This window comes from Pristiophorus japonicus, chromosome 4, assembly GCF_044704955.1.
Source record: "Pristiophorus japonicus isolate sPriJap1 chromosome 4, sPriJap1.hap1, whole genome shotgun sequence".
NCBI lineage: Eukaryota > Metazoa > Chordata > Chondrichthyes > Pristiophoridae > Pristiophorus > Pristiophorus japonicus.
In genome coordinates, this window is record NC_091980.1 from 276,695,200 (window position 1) to 276,719,437 (window position 24,238).

General features: G+C 49.5%; 1 long non-coding RNA gene across 1 annotated transcript; it reads left to right on the top strand.

Annotated features, from left to right (window-relative positions):
- The first annotated feature begins 19,084 nt into the window (after positions 1–19,084).
- On the top strand, positions 19,085–23,572 carry LOC139262363 (uncharacterized). The gene is made up of 3 exons (XR_011592955.1): positions 19,085–19,576; positions 22,147–22,306; positions 22,515–23,572. It is a non-coding gene; the product is annotated as an uncharacterized lncRNA (long non-coding RNA).
- Positions 23,573–24,238: the final 666 nt, after the last annotated feature.

Genomic DNA, 24,238 nt, shown 5'->3' on the forward strand with positions numbered 1-24,238 from the left:
CATGACCCATTTATGTAAAAGGTGTATGATTACATAACAAATGGCTGGCCAAACCAAATATCACAGAAAGTTATTCATCCATACTTCATTCGTAGGAATTAATTATCAGTGGATAAAAATTGTATCATGTAGGGTGCAAGAGTTGTTATTCCAAATAAGTTCAAGTCCAAATTATTAGGAGATCTTCATGACCAGCACTTGGGAATGTGCTTGGCCAAGAGTTTTGCACACAGTTACATATGGTGGCCAGGAATAGATCAAGATATAAAGTATACCATGAGTCAGTGTACAACATGTTAATTGATAAGCAAGAAACCACCATCAGTACCATTACAGCTATGGAAGTGGCCTCCCAGGGCGTGGCAAAGGTCACATATAGATTTTGCTGAGCTAGAAAGACAACAATTGTTCATTGTGATTGATAGCCATTCGAAGAGGGTAGTGGTGTTTCCGATGCAGAAAATAACAACAACTAAAACACTAGACAATTTGCAAAGATTTTTTTCTTCATATGGCCTCCCAGAAGAAATTGTGTCTGATAATGGGCCGCAATTTTACTCAGATGAATTTGTACAGTTCATGAGCAAAAATGGTGCGAAACATACCAAGGTTCCACCGGACCACCCTGCTTAAAATGGTGCAACAGAGCGCACAGTACAAATTGTAAAACATGCTCTCATCAAACAAATGTTGAATCCAAATTCAAAGGAACGGCAGTTGTCATTAGACCACAAATTGGCAAATGTTCTGATTCCTTATTGTAATACTCCTCATACAACTACTGGTAGAATACCAGCAGAGTTGTTTGTCAACCGACAGCAAGAAACCAGGTTCTTGTTGTTAAAGCCAAACTTGGCACAGTCAGTAGAAGAGAAACAGTTAAGACTGAAAGAGAATCATGATAGAGCTAGAGTAAGAGAGAGAAATGTGAAATTAAATCAGAAGGTGAGAGTGAAGAACCATCACTATAACTGGTTAAAGCGGTTACCAGAAAGAGTAGTGAAGATATGTGGTCCACGCACATATATGGTCAAGATGTTTGATCATGGACAGGTTAGGTTTGTTCACATTGATCATATTTTATCTACAGATGTGGAAGGAGTTGGAAGTTGGAATGATATGATTATTTCTGTAGTCAGATGGTCTTGTTACAAGTAGAGTACCAATAGCAAATCCTACATCAAATTTACTAGAAACAATCCAAGAGAAAGTCAGAATTTAATTCCGAGTCTGAGTCAGGCACACAAACACTCTAAAGTTGTAGAGAGTCCAAATATAAATCAAGGGTTGCCCTTGGAGGAAAACTCTCCTCAGGATCAGCCTAGAATGAGTCTAAGTTCAACACCAAGTTTAGAAAATTCTAATCGGGAGCGAAGTTATCCTCTTTGAAACAGAAAACTGGACGTTAAGATTGATTTGTAAATATAGCAAAATAAGTCCAATTCTTTAGTTGTGTATAGCCATGCAAATTATGTATAATAATTATTTTGTTATGATTACTTCTTCATTAAGGAGGGAGAAGTGTGATTATAGAGCTCCACCTAGTGGACTACTGCTCCACCTAGTGGACTACTGTGGTAATGCAACTGCTGCTTTAACTACAATAAAAGTCGCATGATATGTTGGAGACATCTTGTTGTGTTGGTTGTTGGTGATGTCGTAAAGAATATATCACACTTATGATGGAGGGAAGTTCATTGATGAAGGAGCTGAAGGTAGTTGGGCCTAGGACACTGCCCTGAGTAACTCCTGCAGCAATGTCCTGGGGCTGACCTTCAACAACCACAACCATCTTCCTTTCTGCTAGGTATGATTCCAGCCAGTGGAGAGTTGTACCCCTGATGCCCATTGACTTTAATTTTACTAGGGCTCTTTTATGCCACACTCAGTCAAATGCTGCCTTGAAGTCAAGGGCATTCACTCTCACTTCACCTCGAGAATTCAGCACTTTTGTCCATGTTTTGATCAAGGCTGTGATGAGGTTTGTACGTAGCCAAATTTAAACCGATACTGCAACAGTCCTTTAGGCCTCTTTGGCACATTATAAACTCAAGATTGACTCTTCTTAAGATAATGAGCATTGTCATTCGTACTCTCCACATGTTATAAAACAGATGGAGCTCAGTAAACATGTGTACGCACACAGTTCTATTTGAACAGGCAGAGTGAAAGTCAGCAGTGTAACTCCAGGCTAGCCATGTGGGCTTTGCACCTACTGGTCCCAGATCAATAACATAATGGCCCAGATTTTGTGGTCAGAGGTGAAACATAGAAACATAGAAACATAGAAAATAGGTGCAGGAGCAGGCCATTCAGCCCTTCTAGCCTGCACCACCATTCAATGAGTTCATGGCTGAACATGAAACTTCAGTACGCCCTTCATGCTTTCTTGCCATACACCTTGATCCCCCGGGTAGTAAGGACTTCATCTAACTCCCTTTTGAATATATTTAGTGAATTGGCCCCAACCACTTTCTGTGGCAGAGAATTCCACAGGTTCACCACTCTCTGGGTGAAGAAGTCTCTCCTCATCTCGGTCCTAAATGGCTTACCCCTTATCCTTAGACTGTGACCCCTGGTTCTGGACCTCCCCAACATTGGGAACATTCTTCCTGCATCTAACCTGTCTAAACCCGTCAGAATTTTAAACGTTTCTATGAGGTCCCCTCTCATTCTTCTGAACTCCAGTGAATACAAGCCCAGTTGATCCAGTCTTTCTTGATAGGTCAGTCCCACCATCCCGGGAATCAGTCTGGTGAATCTTCGCTGCACTCCCTCAATAGCAAGAATGTCCTTCCTCAAGTTAGGAGACCAAAATTGTACACAATACTCCAGGTGTGGCCTCACCAAGGTCCTGTACAACTGTAGCAACACCTCCCTGCCCCTGTACTCAAATCCCCTCGCTATGAAGGCCAACATGCCATTTGCTTTCTTAACCGCCTGCTGTACCTGCATGCTAACCTTCAATGACTGATGTACCATGACACCCAGGTCTCGTTGCACCTTCCCTTTTCCTAATCTGTCACCATTCAGATAATAGTCTGTCTCTCTGTTTTTACCACCAAAGTGGATAACCTCACATTTATCCACATTATACTTCATCTGCCATGCATTTGCCCACTCACCTAACCTATCCAAGTCACTCTGCAGCCTCATAGCATCCTCCTTGCAGCTCATACTGCCACCCAACTTAGTGTCATCCGCAAATTTGGAGATACGACATTTAATCCCCTCGTCTAAATCATTAATGTACAATGTAAACAGCTGGGGCCCCAGCACAGAACCTTGCGGTACCCCACTAGTCACTGCCTGCCATTCTGAAAAGTACCCATTTACTCCTACTCTTTGCTTCCTGTCTGACAACCAGTTCTCAATCCACGTCAGCACACTACCCCCAATCCCATGTGCTTTAACTTTGCACATTAATCTCTTGTGTGGGACCTTGTCGAAAGCCTTCTGAAAGTCCAAATATACCACATCAACTGGTTCTCCTTTGTCCACTTTACTGGAAACATCCTCAAAAAATTCCAGAAGATTTGTCAAGCATGATTTCCCTTTCACAAATCCATGCTGACTTGGACCTATCATGTCACCATTTTCCAAATGCGCTGCTATGACATCCTTAATAATTGATTCCATAATTTTACCCACTACTGAGGTCAGGCTGACCGGTCTATAATTCCCTGTTTTCTCTCTCCCTCCTTTTTTAAAAAGTGGGGTTACATTGGCTACCCTCCACTCGATAGGACCTGATCCAGAGTCAATGGAATGTTGGAAAATGACTGTCAATGTATCCGCTATTTCCAAGGCCACCTCCTTAAGTACTCTGGGATGCAGTCCATCTGGCCCTGGGGATTTATCGGCCTTCAATCCCATCAATTTCCTCAACACAATTTCCCAACTAATAAAGATTTCCCTCAGTTCCTCCTCCCTACTAGACCCTCTGACCCCTTTTATATCCGGAAGGTTGTTTGTGTCCTCCTTAGTGAATACTGAACCAAAGTACTTGTTCAATTGGTTTGCCATTTCTTTGTTCCCCGTTATGACTTCCCCTGATTCTGACTGCAGGGGACCTACGTTTGTCTTTACTAACCTTTTTCTCTTTACATATCTATAGAAACTTTTGCAATCCGCCTTAATGTTCCCTGCAAGCTTCTTCTCGTACTCCATTTTTCCTGCCCTAATCAAACCCTTTGTCCTCCTCTGCTGAGTTCTAAATTTCTCCCAGTCCCCAGGTTCACTGCTATTTCTGGCCAATTTGTATGCCACTTCCTTGGCTTTAATACTATCCCTGATTTCCCTAGATAGCCACGGTTGAGCCACCGTCCCTTTTTTATTTTTACGCAAGACAGGAATGTACAATTGTTGTAATTCATCCATGCGGTCTCTAAATGTCTGCCATTGCCCATCCACAGTCAATCCCTTAAGTATCATTCGCCAATCTATCCTAGCCAATTCACGCCTCATACCTTCAAAGTTACCCTTCTTTAAGTTCTGGACCATGGTCTCTGAATTAACTGTTTCATTCTCCATCCTAATGTAGAATTCCACCATATTATGGTCACTCTTCCCCAAGGGGCCTCGCTCAATGAGATTGCTAATTAGTCCTCTCTCATTACACAACACCCAGTCTAAGATGGCCTCCCCCCTAGTTGGTTCCTCGACATATTGGTCTAGAAAACCATCCCTTATGCACTCCAGGAAATCCTCCTCCACCGTATTGCTTCCAGTTTGGCTAGCCCAATCTATGTGCATATTAAAGTCACCCATGATAACTGCTGCACCTTTATTGTATGCACCCCTAATTTCCTGTTTGATGCCCTCCCCAACATCACTACTACTGTTTGGAGGTCTGTACACAACTCTCACTAATGTTTTTTGCCCTTTGGTGTTCTGCAGCTCTACCTATATAGATGCCACATCATCCAAGCTAATGTCTTTCCTAACTATTGCATTAATCTCCTCTTTAACCAGCAATGTTACCCCACCTCCTTTTCCTTTTATTCTATCCTTCCTGAATGTTGAATACCCCTGGCTGTTGAGTTCCCAGCCCTGATCATCCTGGAGCCACGTCTCCGTAATCCCAATCACATCATATTTGTTAACATCTATTTGCACAGTTAATTCATCCACCTTATTGCGGATACTCCTTGCATTAAGACACAAAGCCTTCAGGCTTGTTTTTTTAACACCCTTTGTCCTTTTAGAATTCTGCCGCACAGTGGCCCTTCCTGTTCCCCGCCCCGGGCCTCTATGCCCCCCACCCCCCCCCCCCATCTCCTCTCCGTCTCCTGCCTCTGCCTCCCTTTTGTCTCCCTCTGTCTCCCTGCATTGGTTCCCATCCCCCTGCCATATTAGTTTAACTCCTCCCCAACAGCACTAGCAAACACTCCCCCTAGGACATTGGTTCCGGTCCTGCCCAGGAGCAGACCGTCCGGTTTGTACTGGTCCCACCTCCCCCAGAACCGGTTCCAATGCCCCAGGAATTTGAATCCCTCCCTGCTGCACCACTGCTCAAGCCACGCATTCATCTGCGCTATCCTGCGATTCCTACTCTGACTAGCACGTGGCACTGGTAGCAATCCCGAGATTACTACTTTTGAGGTCCTACTTTTTTAATTTAGCTCCTAGCTCCTTAAATTTGTTTCTTAGGACCTCATCCCTTTTTTTACCTATGTCGTTGGTACCAATGTGCACCACGACAACTGGCTGTTCTCCCTCCCATTTCAGAATGTCCTGCACCCGCTCCGAGACATCCTTGACCCTTGCACCAGGGAGGCAACATACCATCCTGGAGTCTCGGTTGCGGCCGCAGAAACGCCTATCTATTCCCATCACAATTGAATCCCCTATCACTATCGCGCTCCCACTCTTTTTCTTGCCCTCCTGTGCAGCAGCGCCAGCCACGGTGCCATGAACTTGTCTGCTGCTGCCCTCCCCTGATGAGTCATCCCCCCAACAGTACTCAAAACGGTGTATCTGTTTTGCAGGGGGATGACCACAGGGGACTCCTGCACTACCTTCCTTGCACTGCTCTTCCTGCTGGTCTTCCATTCCCTATCTGGCTGTGGACCCTTCTCCTGCGGTAAGACCAACTCACTACACGTGATACTCACGTCATTCTCAGCATCGTGGATGCTCCAGAGTGAATCCACCCTCAGCTCCAATTCCGTAACGTGTCCCTGAGTTCCCACATGGCACAGGAGGAGCATATCACATGACCGATCTCTCCTGCCATGCCTTAACCCTTAGATAAGGGTTGGCTGCTTGCCACTGACCTTGAAAAAAGCTGCCCACAAAGATTTAGTGGGCTCCGAAGCATAGATTTCCTCTATTTCGATGTCACTTTGAATGTAATGTAATTTATAGGACATCTGTGGCATCCATCAACAAGGCAGGCAGCAAGTAGGCTGATTACCCCCTGATTGAACAAGGCTTAACATTTTCTTTGTTTTTTATAGCGAGAATAGTGCGTAAAAAATCGAAGTTCACGTCACATCAGCGATTCTGTCTTGACTGCATCTGGGAAGACTGCAACAGAGCACCCTGTGAAGGAGTAGGGTAACATTGACAGCAACGCCTGATTTCTGCTTTCAACCATGCGTATGCAGACGCCAGAAGCTACTATCAGTTTTATACAGAAATGATGGAGAGCGCTGACAGTTTCACCATCATTACAACTGCAAATTCCAGGTCAATATATTTGCACTTGAGGATGAAATTCCTCTTTTAATTAAAAGTGGGAGAAATTCAATTTGTCTCTGTGATTGAAAATCCAGAAAACGATATATATTCACAGCAGAGAAGGAGAACATTCGACCCATTGCTTTTATGCTGGGTCTCGACTAGGGCAATCTGAAACTAATCCCACTGTCCTGCTCTCTCTCCGTTGGCCTGTTGCTTCCTCTGCTTTATCTTAAAAGGTCTCCGCCTCAACTATTCTCTGTGGCAAAGCGTTCCATGGTCCTACAACACTCTACTGAAAGATATCTCTCCCAACCTTTCTCCTCACTCTTTGAGACAATTTTGAATTAATAATCCTTTGTCACTGACTCCTCAACAAGGGGAAATAATTTTTCCCTATTCACCTTATTAAAACCCTTCACGGTTTTAAAAATCTCATTTTACCCTTAACGGAAATAATTCCAGTAGCTCAAGTCTCTCCTCATAAGTCATGATTTCCCATCCACAGCATCATCCTGGGGAATCTATACTGTATTCTTTCTATGGCTTTATTGCCCCAAGACTGCACATATTACCCTAGACTGTGGACTAAGTATTGTTTTTGTTCACAAAGTTATTACCTTTTTATTCTTGCACTTTTTGTCCCTATTTCAAAACCAAAAATGCTTTATATCAGGAAGTGATATATTTAAACCCCTATGTCTGTTAATCCACATCCTTCAGTATCTTTCCAATGAGTGTATACTTCCATTCCTTGTTTTTGGTTCCAAAAGTATGACCTCACACTTCCCATTAAATTATATCTGCCGTCTGCCTGTTCATTAAGGAATGTGTCTGAATGTGGGTTTGAAACATAAGATTGCTGAAACTTGTTAATGGATCGTTAATTATGAAGAAAAACATTTTTTTTTTGCTTTTCAATAAATTATACATTTCACACTTAAAAGAGTTAAACATGAGTGTTAGTGTTAACCTGTAGATATTTTTTCACTGCAGGCAACTATGGAAGGATTTTGCAGCATGTAGACTTGACATGCTAGACACATAAATCTTGGATTACATGAAATTGAGCCTGGGCATGGTGCCATTAATTAGTGTAACATCATGTTATTTTACGGATTCTACAGTGAAATTCTTCATTTATTACCAGGTCAAAAATTATTGCTTTAAATAGCATCACGATGCTCAAGTTCCATATTAGAGAATTTCTAATAGATCTTTGCAGTGTGTATGCTAATACATAGATTACATTTCTACAAACATAGAACTGATAACTTTGCACCTAGGTAGAGTGGGGCGGATTTTCGGCTCCTCTCCATTCCATTTTTCACCCTGGAGCAGCGGCAATGGCGGCGGTGAGGTGTTCTGGCCAGGTGGTCAGCCTCCAGCGTCTCGCAACGATCCTCGGGTCCGGTTTTGTAGCGGCGTGGAGCAGCAACGCCCGGAAGAGCTACGCGGTGTACAACGCCCCTGCTTGTGACACCGGCGTGAGTTTTGACTCTTGCCCAACCCGTATGCCTCAAAGCGCACCCCGCAGTGAACACCTGGGAAATCAGGTGGTGCAACGTTACTGACAGCAGAGAGGTACGTAATGGACTCCTACGGTTAGTGTGATTGTTTTTTCTTTTAATTTTTTTTAGTGATTTGTGCTGTGGTGGCATGGGCAATGTTGTGGCTTTTTTTTTAAGGTATTCCCCCCACCCCGCCCTGCATCTGTCGGAGCTCTCCCGGCTCAGCTCTTTAGTTTGTGAGTTTCCCATGCTAGCGCCCAAGAGAGGTGAACAACGCCTCCTTTAGTGCTGCACCCCCGACTCAGAACTCAGCTGCCCAATGTTACTTACTGAGACGCAAACTGTTCCTGGGCGCAAACTTTACCACTCCACCGCCATTACTGCCCCAAAAACATCAAAGCCAAAAATCCAGCCCACTAGTGTCTTTATAATGAAACCAAAAACAATGGTAGAGAAAATAGGAGAGTCTTAAGCTTTGACCATATGAAGACTTGTGTGGCAAACAGGAGATTTTCTAGTTCACATTGTAAGAGATAGGAATAGTTTTATTGCAGATGGACTATGATGTTGAAGCAGTCAGCCTTCATGAGGGCAGAGTTGGCTAAAGTAGACTGGAAACTCAGACTAAACGGTGGCACAATTGAGGAACAGTGGAGGACTTTTAAGGAGCTCTTTCATAGTGCGCAACAAAAATATATTCCAATGAAAAAGAAGGGCGGCAAGAGAAGGGATAACCAGCCGTGGATAACCAAGGAAATAAAGGAAAGTATCAAATCAAAGACCAATGCGTATAAGGTGGCCAAGGTTAGTGGGAAACTAGAGGATTGGGAACATTTTAAGCAACAGCAAAGAATGACTAAAAAAGCAATAAAGAAAGGGAAGATAGATTACAAAGGTAAACTTGCGCAAAACATAAAAACAGATAGTAAAAGCTTTTGCAGATATATAAAACGGAAAAGAGTGAATAAAGTAAATGTTGGTCCCTTAGAAGATGAAAAGGGGGATTTAATAATGGGAAATGTGGAAATGGCTGAGACCTTAAACAATTATTTTGCTTCCGTCTTCACAGTGGAAGACACAAAAACCATGCTAAAATTTGCAGGCCTCATGAATGTGGGAAGGGAGGACCTTGAGACAATCACTATCACTAGAGGGGTAGTGCTGGACAGGCTAATGGGACTGAAGGTAGACAAGTCCCTTGGTCCTGATGAAATGCATCCCAGGGTATTAAAAGAGATGGCGGAAGTTATAGCAGATGCATTCGTTATAATCTACCAAAATTCTCTGGAATCTGGGGAGATACCAGCGGATTGGAAAGCAGCTAATGTAACGCCTCTGTTTAAAAAAGGGGGCAGGCAAAAGGCAGGTAACTATAGGCCGGTTAGTTTAACATCTGTCGTGGGGAAAATGCTTGAAACTATCATTAAGGAAGAAATAGCGGGACATCTAGATAGGAATAGTGCAATCAAGCAGATGCTGCATGGATTCATGAAGGGGAAATCATGTTTAACTAACTTACTGGAATTATTTGAGGATATAACGAGCATGGTGGATAGAGATGTACCGATGGATGTGGTGTATTTAGATTTCCAAAAGGCATTCGATAAGGTGCCACACAAAAGGTTACTGCAGAAGATAAAGGTACGCGGAGTCAGAGGAAATGTATTAGCATGGATAGAGAATTGGCTGGCGAACAGAAAGCAGAGAGTCGGGATAAATGGGTCCTTTTCCGGTTGGAAATCAGTGGTTAGTGGTGTGCCACAGGGATCAGTGCTGGGACCACAACTGTTTACAATATACATAGATGACCTAGAAGAGGGGACAGAGTGTAGTGCAACTAAATTTGCAGATGACACTAAGATTAGTGGGAAAGCGGGTTGTGTAGAGGACTCAGAGAGGCTGCAAGGAGATTTGGATAGGTTAAGCGAATAGGCTAAGGTTTGGCAGATGGAATACAATGTCGGAAAGTGTGAGGTCATCCACCTTGGGGGAAAAAAAACAGTAAAAGGGAATATTATTTGAATGGGGAGAAATTACAACATGCTGTGGTGCAGAGGGACCTGGGAGTCCTTGTGCATGAAACTCTTTTGAGTTTACCTGAAAATAAACATAAACATTAAAACCATGCCACCCGCCTGGGTGACACAGCAGACATTTTCAAGGCCCCTCTTTTTTTTTTCTTTTTTTTTTTGGTTTTTTTTGGGGCGCTAAAATCAAATTTTTCCAGTGCCCCCTATAAAAGGGGAGGGGGACACTAAAACACCGGCAATGAAAACAAATTAAACTTTAAAACGTAAAATCAAATTAAAATTTGGTTGCCGGGCGTGATGATGCACTCCAGTCCCTCCGGTGCCCACCTCTCGCGGAAGGCCGCGAGCGTACCGGTGGACACCGCGTGCTCCATCTCCAAGGACACCCTGGACCGGATGTAAGAGCGGAAGAGAGGCAGGCAGTCAGGTTGAACGACCCCCTCGACTGCCGCTGCCTGGACCGGCTGATGGCACCCTTGGCCGTGCCCAGGAGCAGTCCTACGAGGAGGCCTTCGGACCTACCCGCTCCCCTCCGCACAGGGTGCCCAAAGATCAGGAGAGTGGGACTGAAGTGCAGCCAGAATTTCAGGAGCAGCCCCTTCAAATAATGGAACAGGGGCTGAAACCTTGTGCACTCAATAAAAACATGGAACACGGACTCCTCCAGACCGCAGAAATTGCAGGCGGCCTGGGAGTCCGTGAACCGGCTTAAAAATTTATTGCACGGCACTGCTCCGTGCACCACCCTCCAGGCCAAGTCCCCGATGAATAGTGGGAGGACCCCTGCGTAGAGTGCCCTCCATCGGGGACCCCCGCCTCCTCCGGACGGCAAGATGGTACGCCATGGCGTGTCCGGACGGCCGGCGAGGATGGCAAAGTTGAGAGTGTGCAGGAGCAACCCGTACAGGAAACCCCTCCGCGCGGAACTGAAAGGCACGGAGGGGATTTCCCCGAGGCGGCTCAAGTTGTGAGGCGCCGGCCCCCGAGGGAGGTTCCGGGGTTTGGCGCCGATGAGGAATTCCGTCCGGACGGGGGTCAGTTCGGACGGGATCTCCCCACGTGCTTGAGCCTCCTCGATGCACCTAACGGAGTCAGGGCCCAGAGCTGTTTTTAGCGACTCGATGGCATCGGCCGCGTGGCGGACGTTGGCAGAATTTAGGCGCCGCGCCAGCGTGTCTGGCGCCATCCAGCCCGCTCCTCCGCCATCGAGCAGGTCCCTGACCCTGGTCACCTCACCAGCCACAGCCCTCTCTTCCGACCGCCACATAAAACCTCGGCCGTGGAGGTACGGATTCCCGAGCAGCGGTTCCTGCAGGACGGCCGCCACTCCAGCCGGCGGAGAGCTGCGCTTGGTGGAGACTTTGTTCCAGACCCTGATGAGTTCCCTGTAAAAGACAGGCAGCTCCCGGAGGGCGGTCCTGGCACCCCCCCAAGTTCACAAACAGGAGTTGCGTGTCATAATTGAGGTCGCGCTGCTGGCGGAAGAAATACCTCGCCAGAGCACACCACCTAGGAGGGGGCTCGACGTAAAGGTATCTCTGCAGGGTCTGAAGACGGAAAGTCGCGAGCTGGGCGCTGACGCACACCAACGACTGACCGCCCTCCTCAAGCGGGAGACTCAAGACCGCGGCAGAGACCCAGTGCTTCCTGTTGTTCCAGAAGAAGTCCACCAGCTTCTTCTGTATCTTGGCGACAAACGCAGGGGGAGGGGTCAAAGTTACCAGCCGGTACCACAGCATTGCGGCCACCAGCTGGTTTATGACTAGCGCTCGACCCCTGTAGGACAGCACTCGGAGCAGTCCTGTCCAGCGCCCTAGGCAAGCGGCGACCTTGGCCTCCAGCTCCTGCCAGTTCGCCGGCCAGGCTCCCTCGTCGGGGCTAAGGTAGACTCCCAGATAGAGGAGATGGGTCGTGCTCCAGGCAAAAGGCCTGAGCTCCTCCGGCAGGGAGTCCACCCGCCACTGACCCACCAGGAGTCCGGAACATTTCTCCCAGTTGATCCTGGCGGAGGACGCGGCCGAGTAAATCTCCTGGCACTCACGCATCCTCCGCAGGTCAGCGGGATCCTCTACCGCGAGGAGCACGTCATCGGCGTAAGCCGAGAGGACGACCTCCACGCCCGGCCCTTGCAGAGCCAGTCCCGTCAACCTCGTCCGCAAGAGGCGCAGGAAAGGCTCCACGCAAACGGCGTATAACTGGCCGGACATGGGGCATCCCTGGCGCACCCCTCTCCTAAAGCGAAGGGGCGCCGTCAAGGACCCGTTAACCTTAATCAGACACTCCGCGGCGGCGTACAAAAGTCGGATCCGGGCGACGAAATGCGTCCCGAACCCGAAAGCGCGCAGAGTTCCGAGCAGATAGTCGTGATCCACCCTGTCGAACGCCTTCTCTTGGTCGAGGGATAGGAAGGCGACCGACAGACCAGCCTCCTGGGAACAATGGATGAGGTCCCGGACCAGATGGATGTTATCGTGGATTGTCCGGCCCGGGACCGTGTAGGACTGGTCGGGGTGGATCATGTGGTCCAGCACGGCACCAAGGCGAGCAGACATCGCCCTGGCGAAGATTTTGTAGTCCGTGCTGAGGAGGGAGACCGGGCGCCAGTTTTTAAGGAGGCGGAGATCGCCCTTCTTAGGCAGCAGGACGATGACTGCCCTGCGCCAAGAGAGGGGCATCTCCCCGGTCGCCAGACTTTCCCCCAGGACCCGCGCGTAGTCGCCCCCCAGGACGTCCCAGAACGCCCTGTGGAACTCCACGGTCAGACCGTCCAGCCCCGGGGATTTTCCCCTCGAGAGCCGGGCGAGGGCACCGGTCAGCTCCGCCAGGCTTAGCGGAGCTTCCAGATTTTCGGCGGCCTCCGGGCTGACCTTCGGCAGGTCCTCCCACAAAACTCTACGCGCTTCCTCGCTGGACGGATCCGGAGAGAACAGAGCCCCGTAATATTCACGGGCCCTGTTGTTGACGCCCTCCGGATCCGAGACGAGAGAGCCGTCGTCGGCCAGCAGCGTCAAGAGCTGCTTACGGACACTCTGCCTTTTTTCCAGCGAGTAGAAGAAGGGGGAGCCGCGGTCCAGATCCCGCAGGAACCGGATCCGCGACCTCACGAACGCGCCTCGGGACCCGACGAGCTGCAGGTCCTTCAGCGCGGCCTTCTTCGCTTCGTACACCGTCCGCAGGGCCGGGTCCTGGACGACTTGACCGAGACGGGCTTCCAGGTCGAGCACCTCTTTTTCTAGGCGCCCGACTCTGGCCGCCCGCCTCTTGGTCGACCCCCTCGCGTACTCTTGACAGAAGACGCGGACGTGAGCCTTGCCCACGTCCCACCATAGCCTCAAGGAGGGGAAGCCCCCCTGCTTCCTTCTCCAGTCGGACCAGAATCGACGGAACAAGTCCTGGAACCGCACGTCCTCCAGCAGCCGGTTGTTAAAGTGCCAGTACGCGGACATCGTCCTCGCGCGGAGCGAAGCGAGCTCCGCCCACACCAGGTGGTGGTCCGAACACGGCACCGGCCGCATGGAGGCCGCCGGGACGCAGGAAATGTACGCCCGAGACACGTAAAGGCGGTCGACTCTAGACCATCCAACTCCAGGCCTCACCCAAGTAAAGGCGCTGGAGTCGGGGTGGAGATTTCGCCAGACGTCCACCAAGTCGAAGGACCCGACCAGGTCCCTCAACTTCTCCATCGCCGTCATGCACTGCGGGGCACCGGAGCGGTCCCTCGCCTCGAGGGTGCAGTTAAAATCCCCCCCTAGGACAATGCAGTCGCCGACGTCGACGGAGCCAAGAAGAGCGGACACCTCTTCAAAGAAGCGCGTTTGCTGCGGGCCGGGCTGAGGGGCGTACACGTTCACGAGATGGAGCGGCACGTCCCCCAGGCGAACCGTTACGTGCAGCAAGCGGCCTGGCATGGGCTCCTCGACCCCCAAGATCTCCGGCTGAAAATGCGGGCCCAGCAAGATGGCCACCCCACTAGAAATGGCGGTGAGGTGGCTCATGCGGACCTCTCCTTGCCATTCCAGGAGCCACGTGGCTTCGTCTCCCGGAACGGTGTGGGTTTCTTGCAGGAAGCACACCGCATATTTCCCCTCCCGCAGGAGCGAAAAATTGTCAAATCTACGGCGTGCCCCTCTGCCGCCGTTGATGTTGAGGCTGGCTATGGTTATCTTCATGGCAAAAGCATAGTGCAACCTCTACCTTAACCTATTGTGGGGGAGGGAGCGGAGTCTTTTGTTGAACTCCGCTCCCTCCGCAGCCCAGCGAGGAGTCCCTCGAGCTCGCGCAGCTCAAGGTGTTGCGCCTTTGTCAAGGGCCCGCCCGCAGCCAAGGTTTTAACGGCGGCGCGGACGGACCCCTTGATCAGCTCTGGCTCGGACCATTTTTCCAGGGCCAATCGGGCTTGGTTGCAGCGACCCCGGCTCTGGGCCAAAAAGTCCCGGAGTTCCTTTGCAGGAATGAGGATGGTCTCGGCGGCGGCCACGAGCAGATCCACCGGCTCGCTGGCGGTGGTCTCTAGGTCTTCACCCGCGTCCCCCACCGAGTCCCCGCCCTCCTCCGGGAGGTGGCCGCCAGCAGCCGGCCCATTGACCGCACAAGGTACGGCAAATGAACCGGCCGCTCCAACCAGCCCTGGCTCTGCCCCGATCCCACCCCCAGGATCGTCGGCAGAGGAGTCCCCACTGGGCTCTTTTAAAAATGGTGCTGGGTCGGGAAATGACAGCGGAAGGGGTTCCCCCTCCGCCCCAGGAACCGGGGAACAAGGAGAGACCCGGCCATAGGAAATCCCCAGGCTCTCCAAGTGCTCCAGCTCCACAGCAAGAGGCGAGGGTGGGTGTTTCTCCCCCTCCCCGCTGCCACCCCCCGGCCCAGCATCTACAGTTTCATTAAATCCACTCATTTGTGTTTCTGCCGGGTCGAGCGACTCCCCGGGGAAGTTGATTAATAGCTGGGCGGGCTCAGGTTCGGCCTTTTCAGCCCCGCCCGCCTCAGTCCCCGGGACGCCCGACCCGGCGGCAATGCATTCCTCCGCGATCCCCACGCCCCCCACGACAGGCAGATCTTCCGCGCCATCCCCGGGAGGCAGAGGCTGGGCAGCCTCGACTGTCTCACCCTCCCCGGGGACAGACTCCTCCCCCCTACGGCGCTGCTTGGGGGCGCTGGTGGGGGACGCGGGACACGCGGCGGGCACCGACTCCTCCGCGGAGGGATGTTGTTCCCCCTCCGCCTCAACGGAGCGGCGCCTCCTTTTGTTGCTGGAGGTGCGCTGAGGCAGGGAGACCTCCATGTCTGCCGAGGCCTCCCGCTCCGCCCCCCCCTTTTCCTTTTCTTGCCCGCGCCCGGGCTCCTCTGCGGTGTTGTTCAAGGGCTCGGGCACGGGCTCAGGGCACCCTGCGCTCGCCGGTGGCTGGGTTGGGCCGAGCGCGGTGGTCAATCTTTCTGGCGCACTGAGGGGACCCGCCTCTAGATGTTTCTCCTTGTTCCGCGCCTTCTTTCCGTTCGGACGCTCTCCCTCCCCCCCGCCGGAGGCCCTGAAAACAAAGGCCTCCGACGATGCCCGTGCACCTACGGCTCCCGGCACGCAGGCGCAACTAGGGGGAGGGGTGGCGGCGGCGCCAGCCTTGGCCGCCTTCGGTGGTTTGGCGGCCTTGGAGGTGGGGCAGTTCTTGCGAACGTGCCCCACCTCCCTGCAGGCATGGCACCGCACGCCGTCCGACGTCCAAAAGACGCGGTAGGCAGTCCCCTCGTGCACCACATTGAAGTTCCCCTCCGTCGTCTCCTCCCGCGCCAGCCGGACAAAGAGCTGGCGGCGGAAGGAGAACACGTGGCGCAGGCTGTTCTCCCTGAGGCCGAGCGGTATGGGGTTGATCCCCGACCTTACCTCCCCCAGTTGGTGTAGGTGAGGGAGGAGGAGCTCAGCGGGAACAAAGGGCGGGACGTTTGAAACGATGACCCTCTGCGCGGTGGCCTCGAGAGGGTCCACCGGCAGGAACGTCCCGCCCACCGTGAGCCCCTTTTCGAGGGCCAGGGACACCGCCCGCTCCGACCCCAGGAAGAAAACAGCCTTCCCAGACATCTTGGAGGCCGCGACAATGGCCGAGGGGCCGACTACCCCAGCCATCGCCCGCACGCACTCCTCAATGCTCATTGTGGGGTGAGTGTAGCTCTTGACCCCGTGTTTCCTGGTGATAAGTTGAAAAGGTGGCAGGGCAGCGGATGGCGCAGGAGGTGCCGTGGAAGCGGTTGCCACCTGCGCATATGTCTTCGCTGACCCTGCCACCGGCGTGGATGGGGTCGCCATCACGGGGTCCCTTTAAGGGCCACACCCACCCCAAAGTCACAGGCCTTAATGGTCTTTATTAGCCTCGTTGGTGTTTGAACAGAGGGAGCCCTGAAAGAGGCACACCTCTCCCCTAGTTAATGATTGGGGAGGGGCCTTGTTCCCTCTGCTCAGTGTCTTAATTGTTTTTTTTTTAAATTAGGAGGAAGGGCTCTCAGAGAGAGAGGGGAGAGACAGAGAGAGAGAGATAGAGATAGAGAGAGTGGTGTGGGAAAGAGGGAGGCTGCGAGGGCAGGTCTCCCCTCACAGCAATGGGTGGGTGCACTCCCCAGATGGCAAAAAAACAAAGCACAGTCTTTGGGGTGGTCTTCAGGTGGGGGGAGAAGATGTCTTCACCTGGGGCAGCTAGAGCCACCCAGGCACACACTCCTAACGATGTTCAATAGGTGATTAAATATTCTTCAGCCAGGTAGCTCCAGCTATCCCAGGCTAGGCAATGGAGGGGGAGGGGTGTTTCAATTGTGTGTGGGGCCTAGTTGTAAGCAAGGCCCCCACACACACTTCCACACACACACACCCCCCGCGATGTTCCGGCCCTCAAGTTATCTTCTTTCCTCCCCCCACCGATACAACAAAGTCTATTGGGGAATGCACCAAAACACACCCACCTGTCGAAGATGTGGAAATGACTCTCTCTCCTTCCACACTGGATGGTGTTTCCTCAGGTTGTTCTTTCCCCCTCTCTCCAACTCTCTGTAGTTGTCATAAATGATAATTGTTCAGCTCTCCTCCTCTCCCTCCGAATGTTGAATGGGTAGCAAGCTAGCCCTTTCCTTCTATTCCTGGGCTGGTCTCAGGGCTCTCAAGGCCTTCCAAAACAGGAGCAAAAGTTGATAGCTCCTTCTCTCACTGCTCACTCATCCAACTGAGCAGGACACGCCTCCACTGCTCCACAATTGGTCCTTGTGCATGAATCCCAAAAGGTTAGTTTGCAGGTGCAGCAGGTAATCAGGAAGGCGAATGGAATGTTGGCCTTCATTGCGAGAGGGATGGAGTACAAAAGCAGGGAGGTCTTGCTGCAACTGTGTAAGGTATTGGTAAGGCCGCACCTGGAGTACTGCGTGCAGTTTTGGTCACCTTACTTAAGGAAGGATATACTAGCTTTGGAAGGGGTACAGAGACGATTCACTAGGCTGATTCCAGAAATGAGGGGGTTACCTTATGATGATAGATTGAGTAGACTGGGTCTTTACTCGTTGGAGTTCAGAAGGATGAGAGGTGATCTTATAGAAACATTTAAAATCATGAAAGGGATAGACAAGATAGAGGCAGAGAGGCTGTTTCCACTGGTCGGGGAGACTAGAACTAGGGGGCACAGCCTCAAAATACGGAGGAGCCAATTTAAAACCGAGTTGAGAAAGAATTTCTTCTCCCAGAGGGTTGTGAATCTGTGGAATTCTCTGCCCAAGGAAGCAGTTGAGGCTAGCTCATTGAATGTTTTCAAGTCAAAGATAGATAGATTTTTAACTAATAAGGGAATTAAGGGTTACGGGGAGAGGGCGGGTAAGTGGAGCCGAGTCCACGACCAGATCAGCCATGATCTTATTGAATGGCGGAGCAGGCTCGAGGGGCTAGATGGCCTACTCCTGTTCCTAATTCTTATGTTCTTATGTTTTTATACTGCTTTGAAAGAGAGGATAGATGGAAGTGCATTAACAGATTACTTGTATCTGATTGAACTGGTATGGAAGATTCAATTGTGAGTACAGTGTTGAAGGTAAAAAGGACTAAGTAAGCAGAAAAGTAAAAATCATAATCATGTGTATGTCACTGAATTTAAGAACCAATTTTGTAGAATGTTGATCATGTAGAATTTATCAATATTTCGCAAAGATTCCTTGTACCTTTTCCCTGCAGAGGAGAAGAATCCCTTTCTGGACTTTTAAAATGGAAGGAAAAACTTCGAGACACAAATGAGTTTAAAAGGGCAGATGAGGCCTGCAGGAGATAAAAGGGGATACATTCATGGAGACCCCCCCGCCCCCCCCCAGCATTTGGACTCATAGGAAAGGGAATTTAATTTGGAACTCGATGAACATTTTGGTATCCTAGGAAAAACTCTGAGGAAGAAACCTAAGAGCTTTACAAGTTTAAGATCTCTAAAGGAGCATTTTGGAAGAGACTGCCAGAACAGAGAGTGGGTCTTCACTTAGGAATTGGATATTGGAGCTAATTTAATTTGTCTGGGAGAATGAGTCAATCGATAACTAACAAGAACTGTGAGACATAAAAATTCGCTCCCTAGTGACAATAAGTGCATCAAGCGCTATCAGGCTAATCACCGGAGACCATTAGTGGTATGCATGTGCAAATAGACCTATAGAAATCACGGGCCCAGCCCAACGGCCCAAGAGTTTAAACACTGCTTCAACAATGCCAACAGGTGATTTTCCACATTAACACATCATAATCAAATTACTGCTGAACGAGCCCGACAAATTCTGACAAAGAAGAGAGCTCAAAACTAATGAGCAGCTCCCTTGAAACAAAGAGCTGGGCCAGATTTTGTGGGAGATAAGGAAGCCTTTTTGGGGTATATCTATTCTCAGTTTTACAAGGAAAAGAACACAAGCAGCCGGACGTGGGGAGTGAAGAAATGGAGTAGTGGAGAAAACTACAAGAAATCATCAAGGACCGACCGAGCATGAGGCCCACGAAACGGAAGGTTGTCAGCAACCAAATTGACAACCCGGGCCATCACAACCAGTGAAACAGCCAACCGAAACCAACTCAGCAAAAACCGAAGAATCGACATTTATTTCCACTCTACAATCTACTTCTGAACAACCAACGGGTGAGAAATTACCTAAAAGGACTAATTAAAACTATTCCTAACCAAAGAAAGTGGGTACTTACCCCATACATCCAAAACGCAACTTACCGCATCAACGGACTCACCCCAACTGAAGACTACGCAGTCCGAATTCCTCTCCCCCGTCCGGGGTACAGCTCGCCTAGAAGGCCAAGTGTAGCAAACCCCCAAACCGTGATTCACCGGCAACTGTCAAAAGGGATTGGTGAGCATAGCCCTTGAACCCCCAGAGCTATAACTTAGTTGGTTAGAGGAATTGGGAGGGGGAGGCTGGGATAACTTGTGTAAATGTATCTGCATTCTTCTCTTTACCCCATTTAGAGTTTAAGCTGTATTTTTTTCCCCACAGGCTGTATGTTGACAATTTATTCAATGTGTTGTACCCCTCAGTGTGTATTGGTATTACTATTCTGTGTGTGTTATTAAAGGTGTGCCTTTTACTTCCTTTTAAACACAATAAAGCCATACCCGCTTCCTACTTTTAAACCGATTGTCTGTCCAAGTCTGTCATAATCCCTTCGTAATTCCAGAGTCTCGAACCAAGGGTGTGGGAGCGATTCAAAACCGCTCGTATAAGGCCAGAAGGGAAAGCTGACCACTCCTTACAATCAGGCCTGGCCAGGAGCAAACTTTCCCTTTGACCAATTATGATGATTTGAGAAAGCTTTCACAAAATGTTGCCTTTTAGATTATCTTATTTGTTGCCAGTTTAGATGATCATCACAACTCCTTGTCAAGTTAGCTTAGTTGATGTAATTGTCTGTGGAAATCCTGTTTAGGGAAATCTGAGCTGATCACCCAGACGTTTAGAAAAGACATGTCTAGAGAATCTCACATTAGTATGGAAACCATCTGTACGAGAGCTCGATAGACTGGAGAAAAGGTAGTTGTGTGTTAGGGATTAGTTTATTTGATGGGTTGAATTAAAATTAGCAATAGTTTTCTTTTAGGAGAGCCACTGTAAAAGGGAAGCCATTGTTGAGGAGGATATGATTAAGTCCAGGGTTTGATTCATTTTCTTTTTAGTCCCATTTAATATAATAAATTGGGCAAATTACTCAAAAAGAATATAAAAACTTCCACTGCCATTCTCTCTGTCACTTTTTTCAGAGTATAATAGTTGTCTCATTTGCATGGTATGAAAGTTGCTCGGGGCCCAAGGATATCTACTGGAGCCCTAGCTCACATTTCCTTTGGGACACCCATAGATGTGACTTAGAGAATGATACAATGAGGCCCACTCAGCTACCTAGGTCTTGATGGAACAAACCATTGGAATGTTAAAACAAAGGTCTTGATGCCATAACCAAGCAGGGAAGTTTTACTGTACAGCTTAGTGAAAGTATCCAGGATTAATAAAGCATGTTGTGCCCCACACAACATTATCCTGCAAAGGGGCATTGGCATGGAGCAGTCAGAAAAAGAGAAAGAACCTCAACCAATGGCAGGAGAGGGCCCCAACCAGGATCCAGATGAGGTGTCAGCACAACCAATCATTCACTCAGCAAGAGCACGTTCTAATAGATGACACCTTACTTAAGTGTGTGCAATACTCAATGTACACGGACTGTCTGCGCAGGTCCTAATACCCTGGCTAATAAAAAACATTGTACACCAAGGTGTACGAAAACAACAGCATTTCTCCCCAACTACTTATTGTATTTCATAGAATCATAGAAATTTACAGCACAAAAGGAGGCCATTTCGGCCCATCGCGTCTGTGCCGGCCGACCAAGAGCTATCCAGCCTAATCCCACTTTTCAGCTCTTAGTCCGTAGCCCTGTAGGTTTCGGCACTTTGGGCTGGATTTTTGCGATTTTGCACGTTTCTGGGCGCAAATCGCGGCGAAATCAAAAATATGGCGCCGGGTTAGCATTAGCGCCGGAGTGTGCAACTTTCGCCAAATGAAAGTTCACGAGGAGCGTTAGCACTAACTCCGGTATTGCACCACACAATTTGTGTGCCGGAGCCGAAAGTTTTGGCACTACAAAAATCGGCCATTCTGCGCATGCACAAATTCTTTTTTTTTTCTTCCCGCACTTCTGGTCTGCTGTTCAATCGCAAATGCAAATGCAGCGCACCCGGGGCTGAAACAGCCATTTTAAAATTCGATTTTGATCATGGAGGAGGAGGATTGTAGACAGCTTGCCAGGTGATTTAGCCAGGAGGCTAATGAAGCTCTCGTGGGGAATGTGGGGAGAAAAGTGGCAGGAATTATACCGGAGGGGTGGATCTAGACCCCTGCCAGCCATTTTTAATCGAATATGGAGGGAAATCATTGAGGAGGTCCCTACCTCAGACACAGTGGCCAGGAGTGGGGAAACAGTGCTGAAAAAAATGCAATGATCTTTGGGGGTCGTTAGAGTGAGTACAATTTTTATTGATGCACTCTTTCATTACTGCAATGATAAATCTGACACACTGTTTATTCTCATGCTTTTGGTGCCTGTCAGCAGTCTGTGGGTGTTCTCATGCTGTTGCTGTCTCTCAGCACTCTGTGAGTTGCCTCCTAAAGTGCACGATACATAGGTAGGCTTAGTTTGCCACCCTATTTTCCATGAATGATCTTTACACATTAATAAGATTGCTTTCTGAGATCTCATAAGATGTTTCCGCACTTCGATGTCCTCCTGATGAACCACGTGCACCTTCCAAGGCCATTAAATAGAGGACATTACATTTAGACAGTATAGTATGAGTGCTTTGGTGGCTATCTTTGTGTGCCACAAGAGCAGATGGACCCTCTTGTAACCATTCCCATTTTCATCTTTGCAGGCAAAGAAGTCACATAAGCACCGTGAGCAGGTGTGGATAGGTGGCGACCTGCCTCAGGCGCTGCCACTCACCGACCTCGAGGACAGAGTGGCAGGCCTCATCGGCGTCTCAGGTCCGGTAACCATCACTAGGGGCGCTGACCCCGGCTCGGATACTGAGGGTAAGTCTTGCACACTCCCTGACTGAGTTGGGGCAATGTGATGCAGTATCTGTGGCCTATGGTTGGGGCAATGTGATGCAGTGTCTCTGGACTAGATATAGTGGAGTAGCGGCGGTCCTTCAAATGAGCCTGTCCTATGCAACCTTCCTCATGTCACCCTGTCCCCTCCCCTGCTGCGAACCACTCGTCTGTTGCTTTCTACTTCCAGATGACCAGCTTCAGCCTCAGCATCCGTCAAGGCAACACTCCACGTCAGGCCATCATGTGGAGGAAGAGGAGGAAGAGGAAGAGGACGAGTTCAGAGATCAGCCGACTCTGGGGCAGATGCAATCTACACCTCGTTTATCATCTGCAATCACATAGTCTGAGAACGATGATGTAACTTTTTCGGGGTTTGAGACCTCGGAAGCTCCTGGGACTAGTGGCGTGCAGCAACGCAGTTCTGGGATCAAATCCTATATGCCATCTCTCCGTAGAGTGAATCAGCAAAGTCGGTCTGCTGACAGGCAGACGTGGAACTGGACATGGTGGGACTGTCCAGGGAGAGCATCCACCTCAGCCGTCAGCTCCTTGATATCTTGGGTAGGATTCCCACGAGCATCGAGAGTTTCACTGCGACCATTACAGAGGGAGGGTCGCAGATTGTCAGTGCGAGCCGTGAAACCTGCGAGGCCATCAGTGCCTACATGAGGCTGGTGGCCTCCTCCAGTGACACTGGAGTCCCGGAGAGTGTGGCGAGAAGCCTTGCCGAATATGGCGCATCACAGGCACAAGCTCTGCTTCAGCTTGGGCAGGTGATGCAATCCATAAACCCTTCCACCATACTCTCTGCATTCCCCACTAGCACACCCAGACCCACACCACCTGTGACTGGCGACGCCGATCACGAGGCTCGCCAGTTAGAAGCTGAGCCTTCTACGCCACGAGCTGGTCCAGTACGTCCCCAGACGACATCTCCAATGTCTTTCCCCCCAACACAGCAGCACCCTGGCAACTTTGCTGCACGGTAACTTGATGCCATTTGGGTAGGAGCAGCAGGCGAGGGAGGGGGATAAGGGTAAAGGAGGGAAGAGCCGGTGGTAAAAGTTAGTGGGTCAGGGGATGCTGCATTCTGTTCTGCATTCTGTTGTTTATAATGTTGTTGAATAATCACACTGCTGGATACAGATAATTTATGTTATTTTATTAAAATTTCAAAGTTTCAAAATTAAGTTAACAAAGTTATAAAAGTTTACAATGTTTCATAAATTCTTTTGTTCACCTTAACCATTCCTGTGTAATGTCTCATTTGCAAAATAAGAGGGGAAATAGTCAACATAGTGGGATAGAGTGGCCAGGCAACGGTCAAACGTGCCGTTCACTCTTCAAGCAAAGTGTTCAATTATGAACTGCTGATATAAGGTTTTTGCAGCAGTATAATTTCCATGATGCCTCCCCTGTGGTTCTGGTGGGGTTGGTGGTGGCATGGGTTCCTCGCCAGGCTCCTCCTCCTCCCGCCCCTTTCTGGTGAGGTGGTCCTGCAATCCCCATTGGCAATTCCTGTCCCCTCATGATGGCTAGGTTATGTAGCATGCTACACACCACAATGAACTCAGAGACCTGCTGAGGGGAATATTGTAGGCAGCCTCAAGACTGGTCCAGGCATCGGAAGTGCTGCTTGAGCAATCTAATTGTCTGTTCGATGATGTTGCATGTCACTGCATGGCTATAGTGATGCTCAGCTTCTGTCTGAGGGTTCCGGAGTGGGGTCATGAGCCAGGTGACAAGGCCTTTGTCCCCCAGCATCCAGCTCTGGCCTTGTGGTTGATGCTGGAACATGTGTGAGGCACTGTTCTCACACAAGACGAAAGCATCATGGATGCTCCCTGGATATTGGGCATTGACTGCCATGATGTGCTGAGTATGGTCGCAGACGATCTGTACGTTCATGGA